We start from the raw sequence: 12,652 nt of genomic DNA on the forward strand, positions 1-12,652 counted from the left end.
TCGAGAATCCATCGTTCATTCATGTGCAAATATCCAACTGAACACGTTGCACTCAGTAGTTCGTGCTGCAGTTCGGCGGCATCGTTTGTGTGTGGATGTTAATGGTGACCATTTCGAACAGCTACAGTGATATCATTAAGTTGGACTTTAAGCTATACTTTCACCAAAAATTAGACAACTCCGTCAATTAGTTTGCAAGTTATAGACTTTTAAACAGTGGATACATTTCTTTGGACCCCTCTGTATTAGGCCTTTGCCTATTACGGTGCACATCTCTTCCTTGGCCTTTCCAGACTTCTTCGGCCTACCGGATTATAATTTCTGACATTGTAAGGCTGTCTCCCACCGTTCATTCTGTCGAGGTGTTGTCTCCACTTTCTGCTGTTGCCTTCAGTTTTGTTTCTGACATTACATATGTTTATTTCCTTCCTCATATCACTGGTTCTTTATCTATCTGGTCTCGTACAACCCGTTACAGACCTAAAAAACCTCATTTCATCTTCCTGGATCTTATTTCTCTACTGTTTGTGTATAACCTGCAACTCGCTTCCGTAGAATACTGCGGGAACGATTGTTACTTTCACGTTATTTTATTTCTGCCTTGTTTCTGAAATGTCTCTTTACTGTTCCACAGACGTTTCTAAAGTTTGCTGCTTTCTTGTGTAGTTCTTTGTCATAATCGTTTGTGATATCACATCACAGATAATTAAATTGGGTGGCCTGTTCTCGTACAGTATCCTTCACTACTATTTTTGTTCTTAAGGCATCCTGTCCTATAAAAGCAACAGCTTTAATTTTCTTAGTGAATATTGTCAGGTTGTGGTGTAAGTAGGCTGTTTAGGTTTTTTTATTGGTAACGCCACGTAGCGCTCTGTATGAAAATCACTCGCTGTGCTGTGTGCAGTCTGTGGCTAGTTTGCATTGTTGTCTGCCATTGTAGTGTTCGGTAGCGGCAGCTGGATGTGAACAGCGCGTAGCGTTGCGCAGTTGGAGGTGAGCCGCCAGCAGTGGTGGATGTGGGGAAAGAGATGGCGGAGTTTTGAAATTTGTAAGACTGGATGTCATGAACTGCTATGTATATTATGAGTTTTCAACACCATTAAGGTAAATACATTGTTTGTTCTCTATTAAAATCTTTTATTTTCTAACTATGCCTATCATTAGTTAGTGCCTTCCGTAGTTTGAATCTTTTATTTAGCTGGCAGTAGTGGCGCTCGCTGTATTGCAGTAATTCGAGTAACGAAGATTTTTGTGAGGTAAGTGATTTCTGAAAGGCATAGGTTAATATTAGTCAGGGCCATTCTTTTGTAGGGATTATTGAAAGTCAGATTGCGTTGCGCTAAAAATATTGTGTGTCAGTTTAAGCACAGTCTTGTATAATTGTTCTAAGGGGACGTTTCATATGTCGACCCTTAGCCGAGGATACCTCACTGGAATCTTCTGATTTTTTCTTGTAGTTTGTGTAACTAGTGTAGCTATTGTTTATTGCTAGCGCGTAATTATAGAGAGAATTTCCTTTCTAGTTGCATTCTTTCATTGTTGTACAGTAAAACTGGTGTGGCACGCATGTAGATTTGCACCAAGTATTTCGCAGCTGCAATTAACTAGATATTATTTTCAGCGCTATGTTAATGTGTTCTCTTACTTTTGCTCTTCAAATTGTGTTTTTCTGTCTTGTCGTGTGAAATATTGTGGCAATAATGGCGTGTGAAAAACGTAATACTAGGCTCCAAAGTAAACTGACAAATGGCAGTGAAGACGAAAGCAGTGTATTAGCTCCACCATGTAATGAATTAACTAATATTCAAAGTAGTAATTTGGTAACTGTGCATAGGGAAATGGAGCGGGCGTCAAATAATGGTGTAGACAGTGAAACAGGTAGTGAACAGGGAAGCATTATCGATCGATCGGTCGGCAACAGCTCGTCTCAGGAATCGGAAATGACAGAACACAATATTGCAAATACTGTAGACTCAGGTTTTGGGTTCTTACCGTTTTCTCAAATGAGTCAAGACACATTTTCCGCTTGTCAAAATGTGAATGTTGCCGGTGCAAATTCACTGCCGAAAATCACTGAGGAACATGTTGCAGCCACCAGTGCATTGTTAATACAATTAATGCAACAAATGGGACAGAAGCTTCAAAAGTTAGACACAATGGAACAAAATCTTCGGAAGTTAGACACCACTCTTGAACAAACACGTGAAGATTCAACTACTGAGTTACATAACATTGAATCGAAATGTCAAAACGTCTGTAATGACGTAAAAACACAAATTTGTGAACATTTTCAACCTATTTTTTCGCGGCATGAAAATGCATTACAGAATCACGAAGCAGCCATAAAAGAACTGCAAACTATTGTTCATGAAAATCATGAGACCTTGCAAGCTAAAATTGACTCAGTTGCATCTACCGATTTGGTTACGCAACTTGCAAAAACTCAGGAAAACTTAAAGGACACACTAGATACTCTGAAAATTGGTTCAGAAAGACAGATGGAGGAAATTAGTTCATTATCAGAGAAAGTAGTTGAACTTTCGGATCAGCTAAATAATTTATCTACGAAGGTAGATGATAATCTGAACGACACAAAACCGGTAGTCTTTAATGACACAGAAGAGTGCGAACATATTAGGAAATTCAAACAAAATCAGAATCAAATGACCGACATGTGACTCGCCGACATGATGATTTTGACTATAAGCTGTTCATTACTACACGTAAATTCAAAACATTTAAGAATTCTGGCAATGACATTCATCCACAAGCGTGGCTCCATCAATTCACTCATTGTTTTCCTCCCAGTTGGTCATTAGAGCACAGATTAGAATTTATGTGTGGCTATTTAGAGAATGAAGCAGCTGTAAGAATGAGATCGGTCATTCACGATTGTCACAGTGAAGGAGAATTTTACCATACCTTCCTCTCAGCATATTGGCCTCAAGCTACACAAGACCGAGTAAAACATAGCATCATGATGATGAAACACTTTGAACAATCAGAATTTTCCAGAATAACTTCAGACGCAACGGTCCACCGTGCAGTGATAATTCAGGGAGAAATTCTCCACCACTTAACCGACAAGAAAGAAATTACAGGAACTACCGACATGACGGCAGACAATATAATCATAACGACAGACCTGAATTTCATCAGAAATGGCGGGATTCAAACAGGGCATTGCCCTCTCGCCAAGGTGAATTTGTAGAAGTTAGGTCTCCTAATCCTAATAACGACGTGCGCCAACAAAGAGACAGACAATGACTCGCACAGCAGGCAGCCGCGTGCGCCAGCTGGCTCAGAGAAAAATTACATAGACGCTAACCTTGAGAAAAACTCCAGTATTCTTTACCGATGTATACCACATTATAATTGCGTCGAAGTTGAAACACTGCGTACTAGGAAGAGTAAAGGTTTACACCACATTTCACATGTAAAACCGTTTATTGAGAGATAATCTGTTTTTTTAAATTTAGTCTTTGCCATACAACTTTTCACGTTACATTACTAGTATGCTTGTCAGACTTAGAATCTGTTAACATTCAACAATGTTTGAAGTTAAATATCCAGTCAAGAACCAAGAGAACATATTGAAACAGAAATTACGAATGCATTGTTATAGTGAACAGACGTCACAGTGTTATTGTGTGTGTACATTCTTGCTTGTCAGTTGCACGATTACGTAACGACTATAAGGCTCACACACTTAGAACATATACTGGTACTGCTAATGAGATTTTAATGCAACATTTTGGTTTACTTGAAAATACATTCTGGATTTAAAGTACTTTCTGTGAGATACCAGACGACACAGTGGTTAGTTTATGTGACAACTACACGGTTTTATCACGACGCTACTAATGAGTGACAATTTACAGTGATGCTTTTCCGGTGTTTCTGTTTGATATCTGCACAGTTTTTCTGCATTATTCTGGAAAGTAAAACATGTTTTAGTAGTAACTTTTGTGGTATAGCAACAATGAGACAGCCTTTTCCGTAGCACAACAATACGTTACAGCACAGTACTTTCTTCATCACGGCAATAAGCATAATAACTAAGATATCTATACGCAAAGCATTTCACTTTTGTTTATCATGAGGTAAGTACATTGACTTCTGCAGAACTTAGCTTTCGGAGGACGATAACTACGACACCTCCACAGAAATTATCTTACAACATGACGCACAGTTTAGCGCTACAGTACACGTATTTGAGTGATTAATTTTATACTTAAAACATTTATTTTTAAAGATTTTTGAATTACAAAGAAAGTTTTCCGTGATACATTTCATTCCATTGCTGTAATCTGTAACACCTGAGGGTATAATTACATTAATCCTCAGGGGGTAAGTGTGTGAAAGGTATAGGTTAATGTTAGTCAGGGCCATTCTTTTGTAGGGATTATTGAAAGTCAGATTGCGTTGCGCTAAAAATATTGTGTGTCAGTTTAAGCACAGTCTTGTATAATTGTTCTAAGGGGACGTTTCAGTGGTCTTCGGCTATTTCGCTTGGAAGGTAAATTCCTTTTTGCGGATTAGTCTCCATACAAAACACAATTCAAAATAGTCTATTTGTTTAGTCTTACACCAGCATGGAACTTTGCATAAACGGGTGGGCGAAATGGTAACTCTTGTCAGGCTCACTACATAGGACAAACAAGCAGAAATTTCCGAACGAGGTACACAGAGCACATGAGAGCTCTAAAAAGTGACAGCACACCTTCAACTTTCGCAGAACATCTAATGAACAAAAACCATAACCCCACTAATATCGAAAACGATCTACGCAGCCTGAGAAACAGCAACAGTCTATACCGACAACTAACAATAGAAGAAAATTACCACATACAAAAGGCTATAGTCGAAGGGAAAAATGTAATAAATGAAAACACAAAACTCTGCAACAACACTCTCTTTACCGCTCTGAGAGAACTGACCAAGGACACAAAACAGGAAGTGCACACACGCAGAACAACCACCTCCCCATCACACACAGAGACATAAATAATGAACAGTTTTTCATAGCCTTTCTCGCCAATTGCGATACGCCTCTCGCGACACAGGCGAACAGCAAGATGGCGTAATATTCTGGATCAGAAACATGTGCAAAAGTTTTGTTTTTCTGTGTAAAATACAGCCACATACCATCCAACGAACGTGATTACTCGAATAGCTAAGCAGCAGCTCAATACACACCAAAATAACTGGTTTCCACAACACTGCCACAACCCCAAGTATAAACTGCTGACATACGAAGTTCACCTTTTAGTATTTGTTTACTAACAGCCGCTCACATGGTTGCAGATGACATGATATTCGCTAACTAAAAAGACGGCAACAGAAAAATAAGAGCACAGAAAATATGTCACGAACAGCGTCTGTGCCTGCTGTGCGAGAACTAGTAACGGACTCCCTGCAACACTGTGTGTGTCATTCCACAACAACCGATCGGAGTTCAGCAGCAGCCGAAATACACTCCTGGAAATTGAAATAAGAACACCGTGAATTCATTGTCCCAGGAAGGGGAAACTTTATTGACACATTCCTGGGGTCAGATACATCACATGATCACACTGACAGAACCACAGGCACATAGACACAGCCAACAGAGCATGCACAATGTCGGCACTAGTACAGTGTATATCCACCTTTCGCAGCAATGCAGGCTGCTATTCTCCCATGGAGACGATCGTAGAGATGCTGGATGTAGTCCTGTGGAACGGCTTGCCATGCCATTCCCACCTGGCGCCTCAGTTGGACCAGCGTTCGTGCTGGACGTGCAGACCGCGTGAGACGACGCTTCATCCAGTCCCAAACATGCTCAATGGGGGACAGATCCGGAGATCTTGCTGGCCAGGGTAGTTGACTTACACCTTCTAGAGCACGTTGGGTGGCACGGGATACATGCGGACGTGCATTGTCCTGTTGGAACAGCAAGTTCCCTTGCCGGTCTAGGAATGGTAGAACGATGGGTTCGATGACGGTTTGGATGTACCGTGCACTATTCAGTGTCCCCTCGACGATCACCAGTGGTGTACGGCCAGTGTAGGAGATCGCTCCCCACAACATGATGCCGGGTGTTGGCCCTGTGTGCCTCGGTCGTATGCAGTCCTGATTGTGGCGCTCACCTGCACGGCGCCAAACACGCATACGACCATCATTGGCACCAAGGCAGAAGCGACTCTCATCGCAAAGACGACACGTCTCCATTCGTCCCTCCATTCACGTCTGTCGCGACACCACTGGAGGCGGGCTGCACGATGTTGGGGCGTGAGCGGAAGACGGCCTAACGGTGTGCGGGACCGTAGCCCAGCTTCATGGAGACGGTTGCGAATGGTCCTCGCCGATACCCCAGGAGCAACAGTGTCCCTAATTTGCTGGGAAGTGGCGGTGCGGTCCCCTACGGCACTGCGTAGGATCCTACGGTCTTGGCGTGTATCCGTGCGTCGCTGCGGTCCGGTCCCAGGTCGACGGGCACGTGCACCTTCCGCCGACCACTGGCGACTACATCGATGTACTGTGGAGACCTCACGCCCCACGTGTTGAGCAATTCGGCGGTACGTCCACCCGGCCTCCCGCATGCCCACTATACGCCCTCGCTCAAAGTCCGTCAACTGCACATACGGTTCACGTCCACGCTGTCGCGGCATGCTACCAGTGTTAAAGACTGCGATGGAGCTCCGTATGCCACGGCAAACTGGCTGACACTGACGGCGGCGGTGCACAAATGCTGCGCAGCTAGCGCCATTCGACGGCCAACACTGCGGTTCCTGGTGTGTCCGATGTGCCGTGCGTGTGATCATTGCTTGTACAGCCCTCTCGCAGTGTCCGGAGCAAGTATGGTGGGTCTGACACACCGGTGTCAATGTGTTCTTTTTTCCATTTCCAGGAGTGTAGATAAGTACCGAAACTTCCTGGCAGATTAAAACGGTGTCACTGACCGTGGAAGGTGCCAGGACATGGGCACTTACACGTTAGCTTACCGACATTAGTGTTAATAATAAAGGGACTGACAAGGGCATCCGATCATGACTCTATTGAATTATGATAAATACGAGGCACTCTCGAGCAGTATTTCCTGGATGTCTGCATGACTGAGGCACAAACTTAAAGCGTTGGTGAAAAGCGTCGGAAGTTGAGGATTGTGGAATATAAAGTCTGCAGACGGCCGCAGCTCGCCGGACCGCCGTAGGCGGCATGTAGCGGTCACCGGAAACGAGGGAGAAGACGGCGCTTTTGGGGATAGCCGGGCATCTGGAGCCACCTGTGCTGGGCAACACGTGGCGAAGACGGGAATTTCGTTCGCCTAGGGGCATTATGTCCTACTTTGTCGTTGGGTAGATCCCAGAGATGCCGTTGGAGGCAATTTCGGCGATGATAGACCGTTCGACATTGGCCGAAACTGAATATTCTTCCGCCGCGTTTTCGTACGCGTGGGAGTCGGGAGAATTGTGGAGAGTTCAGCAATCGAGCCATACGGACTTGGAGACGGCGTCTTGGCCATCGTCTTCGGAGGGAGATATACGGTCTGTATAGCAGCACTGCACCAACGCATGTTCCGTGCAGAGTTCTGCGGTTGGAACTCTTTGTGTGCTCAGAAACGAGATTTTCACAAACGCTTAACCACTTCCAACAACTTACCTAATAATCTTGATCTGGTAGTTATCCTTGTGAGGTGCCAAGTATTTATCAACGCAGCTGCTGATAATAGGGGCGCGCAGTTGCAAATTGTTGATGTGCCATTCTCAGGAGTGTGTGGGTGGACGAAGAAATTCGCTTTTTTTGTAAATTTGTCAGTTGTGGCGGATATCAAATTAAAATGCCAGAATTACAACCCAATTATCGACTTCATTGTAGCTGACATTTACCCTGTCCCAGTAAGCTTTACATGTACTCTAGTCACTGCACGGCTTGCCCAGACAGGAAGCAAAGAAGGTTTGCGGTCTTCTATGTCAGCGACGGACAAAGAAGTTTACATCGGGACCTTTGCCTTTGGCGGACGAGTGCTCTACCAACTGAGCTATCCAAGCACGACTCACGGCGCGTCCTCACAGCTTCACTTCTGCCAGTACCTCGTCTCCTACTTTCCAAACTTCACAGAAGTTCTTCTGCGGAACTTGTAGGATGGCACTCCTTGGAAGAAAGGGTATTGCGGAGACATGGTTTAGCCACAGCCTAGGGAATGTTTCCAGAATGAGATTTTTCACTCTGCAGCGGAGTGTGCGCTGATGTGAAACTTCCTGGCGGATCAAAACTGCGTGCCTGACCGAGACTCGAACTCGGGACATTTGCCTATCGCGGGCAAGGTACGAGACGAGGTACTGGCAGAATTGAAGCTGTGATGGCGTGTCGTGGGTCGTGCTTGGGTAGCTCAGTTGTTAGAGCACTTGCCGGCGAAAGGAAAAGGTCCCGAGTTCGAGTCTCGGTCAGAAACACAGTTTTAATGTGCCAGGAAGTTTGATATCAGCGCGCACTCCGCTGCAGAGTGAAAATCTCATTCTAGATAATTACCGTCCCATGTGTAGGAGATCAACAGCAGCAGCAGCCGAAATAGATAATTACAGTAGCATGCGTAGGCTGCCGTTAACGCTGCAACACAAAGGGCTGCGTTTGGAGTGGTGCCGTAACCAGGAACCATGAATGTCGTCGCATTGTGTTCAGCTCTACACTACCAGGATGACCACCGTCGGCGACCTGGGAGCGCTTTCATTATTCCAACGTTATGGAGACACACAGCGGTGTTACTGCTGGCGTCATGGTGTGGGGATCTATCGGATATGGTTTCGGGCCACGGTTGCTATGACTGAGGGAACTCTGAAGTCACAACAGTATAGCTCGAACGTCCTGAGTCCTCAAAAGTTAGCTACCGAGCATTTAAAATAGCCCACAAGCTATCGATCCTTAATCCTGGAAAGCTACGTGAAGATCCAACTAGCTACCGCCCCATCGCCCTCTTGAGTGTATGCTTTAAGTTGTTGAAACGCCTAATACTTAATAGAATTCAGGACATCGTGGATGGAATAACCCCTCCATATCAGGCACGTTTCAGAAACAAGCGCGGCTGTTGCGAACAAGTTATAGCCCTAACATCATATATAGAAAGCGGATTCCAGAACAGGATGAAGTCAATTGTAGCTTTTGTTGATCTGTAGTCGGCATACGACACTGTGTGGCTCCAGGGTCTTATGCTTAAGTTCAAGAGACACATACCTAGTTTAAAACTGGCAACCTTAATGAACAACATGCTGATGAACAGGTCTTTCAAAGTGAAAATCGGCCACAACAGCAGCAGATCGTATAAAATAAAAAATGGCCTCCCTCAAGGATCTGTGTTGGCTCCAACCTTTTTTAATTTGTATATTAGCGACTTGTCAAATACAGTCAGCAGGAAATTTTGCTACGCCGATGATTTGGCACTAGTTGTACAAACTAAAACACTTAGGGAAGCAGCGAACGTACTCACAGAAGATCTGGAGTCCTTGAATTCCTATTGTAAAAAATGGTGACTCTGCCCTAATCCAACCAAGACTGAGGTGTGTGATTTCCAGTTGAACAATAAAATGGTCCACCAGGAACTGAATGTGAACTTCTGTGAACAAAGAGTCAAACACTACTTCAACCTCAAATACCTTGACATAACACTAGACCGCTCCCTGACTTACAAAAAACATCTAGGAAACGTAAGCCAAAAGCTAAAGAGTCGCAACAACATCCTGAGAAAATTAGCTGGCTCGACTTGTGGAGCTCAAGCATCCACCTTACGTACTGCCGCAACAGCCCTGGTATATCCTGTTGCCGAATGTTACTCTGCTGTCTGGCATTCGAGCACTCATACTAAGAAACTCGACGTCCAGTTGAACGAGTGTATGAGAACAATAACGGGTACTATTAAATCCACCCCAGTCCCTTGGCTGCATACTATAAGCAATATCCCACCTCCACAATTGAGAAGGCAAGAAGCAGCAGCAAGAGAGTGGTCAAACATTCGTGACTCAGATTACCCACAGAATCTACCAATCCAAGATGTTTTGAACGAAATACCATCGACCCGCTTGAAGTCACGGAAGCGTATATGGGTTAATACACAAGAACATCAACCTGACATTAAGGAGCAATGGCGGCACTTTTGGAATGATTCTGGAATCAATAAACAAGGTATCCAAGATCCTACTCTGGAACTACCGGGCTTTGACCTGAAGAGATGTACCTGGACTAAATTAAATCATATCAGAACGGGCCATGCAAGATGCAATGCATATAAGTACAATTGGGTCTATGCGGATCACCAGCCTGTGACTGTGGAGCACCAGAACAGAACGTCCGCCATATTATTGAGGAATGCCCCTTAAGAAGATACGCCGGACCTGTCTCTGAGGTTATATATGTGAAACCCTCTGCTCTGGATTGGCTGTGCAATCTAGATATTGAGCTTTAAACATACGAATGAGTTTCTAGTCAGGGTTGCCAAGCCTTTAACGTGTAGTTAGTTTGTCTTGAGTGTTTGTACTTTATCCTTTTGTGCTGTTGCTTGTTTTTTACACATGTACTATTTACACATTGTTTTGCTTTATACATTTCATTTACATATTGTTGTACTTTTATAAAATATTGTCGCTGTATTGCCATTCGCAAAATAAAAATAAAATAAATAAAAGATTTAGCTCTCATGCGACAGTATAGCGATACCATTTTTCGACAGAACAGCGCTCGTTCATACACGGCACGTGTCTCTATAAACTGTCGGTACTCCAGTGGGCAGCAAGATCCACAGATATGTTCCCGATAGAACATGAGTGTGATCAATTCGAACGTCAACTCGGTCCCAGTGCCAGCATACGGGATATCAAGAACCAGTTGCAATATTTGTGGGGCACCTTGCCTCAGGAGATGATACAGCTGTTTCGTGACACCGTTCTCAACAGAATCAGTGCATGCTTCCTTGCCAGAGAATCGTACTGATAAGTGGGTTCATATTTCCCGGTTCCTTGTAAATATGGCTCGATTTTGTGATCACTGAAATAACATCGCTTATCATTTCTTTTCCTTCTTCCCGTCTGGGGGATTCAGTTATTTCGACAGGCAGTGTGGCCACTACGGTCGCAGGTTCGAATCCTGCGTCGGACATGGATGTGTGTGATGTGCTTAGGTTAGTTTAGGTTTAAGTAGTTCTAAGTCTGATCACCTCAGATGTTAAGTCCCATAGTGAGTAGAGCCATTTGAACCATTTGAACAGGCAGTGTATGTATTAATGGCATAATGGCTAGTGCGATCAGAGAAGCGTGTTATCATGAAGGCAGATTCTGCGGTAAACGGGAACCATCACCTAAGCGGCCTATGTTTGCAGGCTGCAGCCGAAGGTGGGGCGCGGAAAGCGTCTGGGATGCGTTACAACGGTGCCCGCCCACTTAGGCCGACGGCAGGCGACCGCGGGCGTAACCATATTGGGCGCGAGGAGAGAGCACCTGTGCAAAGGCTCATTAGCGACTAATAGCGGAAATTTGCGCCCGCCGCTCTTACTCTGAGAGGTCGCAGTCACGTGTCTGCACAACGGAACACGGAGAGTGTGTGTAAATTGGTGGTCGAGAGGGGATGGAAGGAAAGGAAAGGGATGGGACCTCTGCTGTCAGCTGCATCGGGATATTACGCGAGATCGGCGGCGACGAGTGAAAATGTGTACCGGACCGGGATTCTAACCCGAGATCTCCAGCTTATTAGCAGGTGCGGTAACGACTCCGCCATGCGGGAGACAGCGCTATCGCAACTGCGCGGACCATCTCGGCACGCCTCGAGAGCGTACGCCGTTCCCAAAGAGTGACACCTATCCGCAGTCCTTTTCCATTTGCTCCGTGTTCGCACTCTTGAGATTCCCACAGGAGGTCCAACGTATTTCTGCATCCGCTCTGAAGAAAGTGGATCCATTGCCCAGCTAGGCCAATCAAATTATATGAATGCGTGGTGTCTGTTCTTTCGGACACGTCACGTTTAGAGATAAATTCGTAATAAACTGAAAATAAACGTGAGTTACGAAGGCTGTACGAAAATTTCACAAGCTGGTTCAGAGGCGGCGTTCGTATTACTGTAATTTTGTTTCATTTTTGTAGATACATCGAGAACAATAACATAAACCAAGTGTCAACTTGATCATCACTATCCATGGATAAAAGTTTCCTATATAATTTCACATACGTTAATATCTTCTGCAGTAGGAATCCATATTAATCCTGAATGTTCCCTAATTCACCACAGAGCGTCTCTATCCGGTTTGCATGTATCGGTTTCGTATTAAAATTGTACACTCTTCTTCACAAGAGCACTCAAAGTTCGATTTTCGTTTTTAAACTTGTGTTGGAATTAGCAACAGCAATGTTCGTCATTTTTAGTCTTCCGTTTATTTCTTTAGCCGTGCATTCTGTCCTAAATATAAAAACACATCAACCGTTCTATGACTTCCATACGTTGCTTTTATATCATTACCCTCTAATTATAATTTATTATCAGGCCTACTACAAGAACTGCACGATTAACTTCTCCCAACAGTTATCGAACTTACCTGCGACAGTGGCAAACTGTACAAGATATCAGCAAAATAAAGGTAGTTCTCGTTTGAAGAATACTCTCATGGCCTTTTAAAGTAGCGTCAGTGTGTGAG

Source organism: Schistocerca americana, chromosome 3 (assembly GCF_021461395.2).
Source record: "Schistocerca americana isolate TAMUIC-IGC-003095 chromosome 3, iqSchAmer2.1, whole genome shotgun sequence".
NCBI lineage: Eukaryota > Metazoa > Arthropoda > Insecta > Orthoptera > Acrididae > Schistocerca > Schistocerca americana.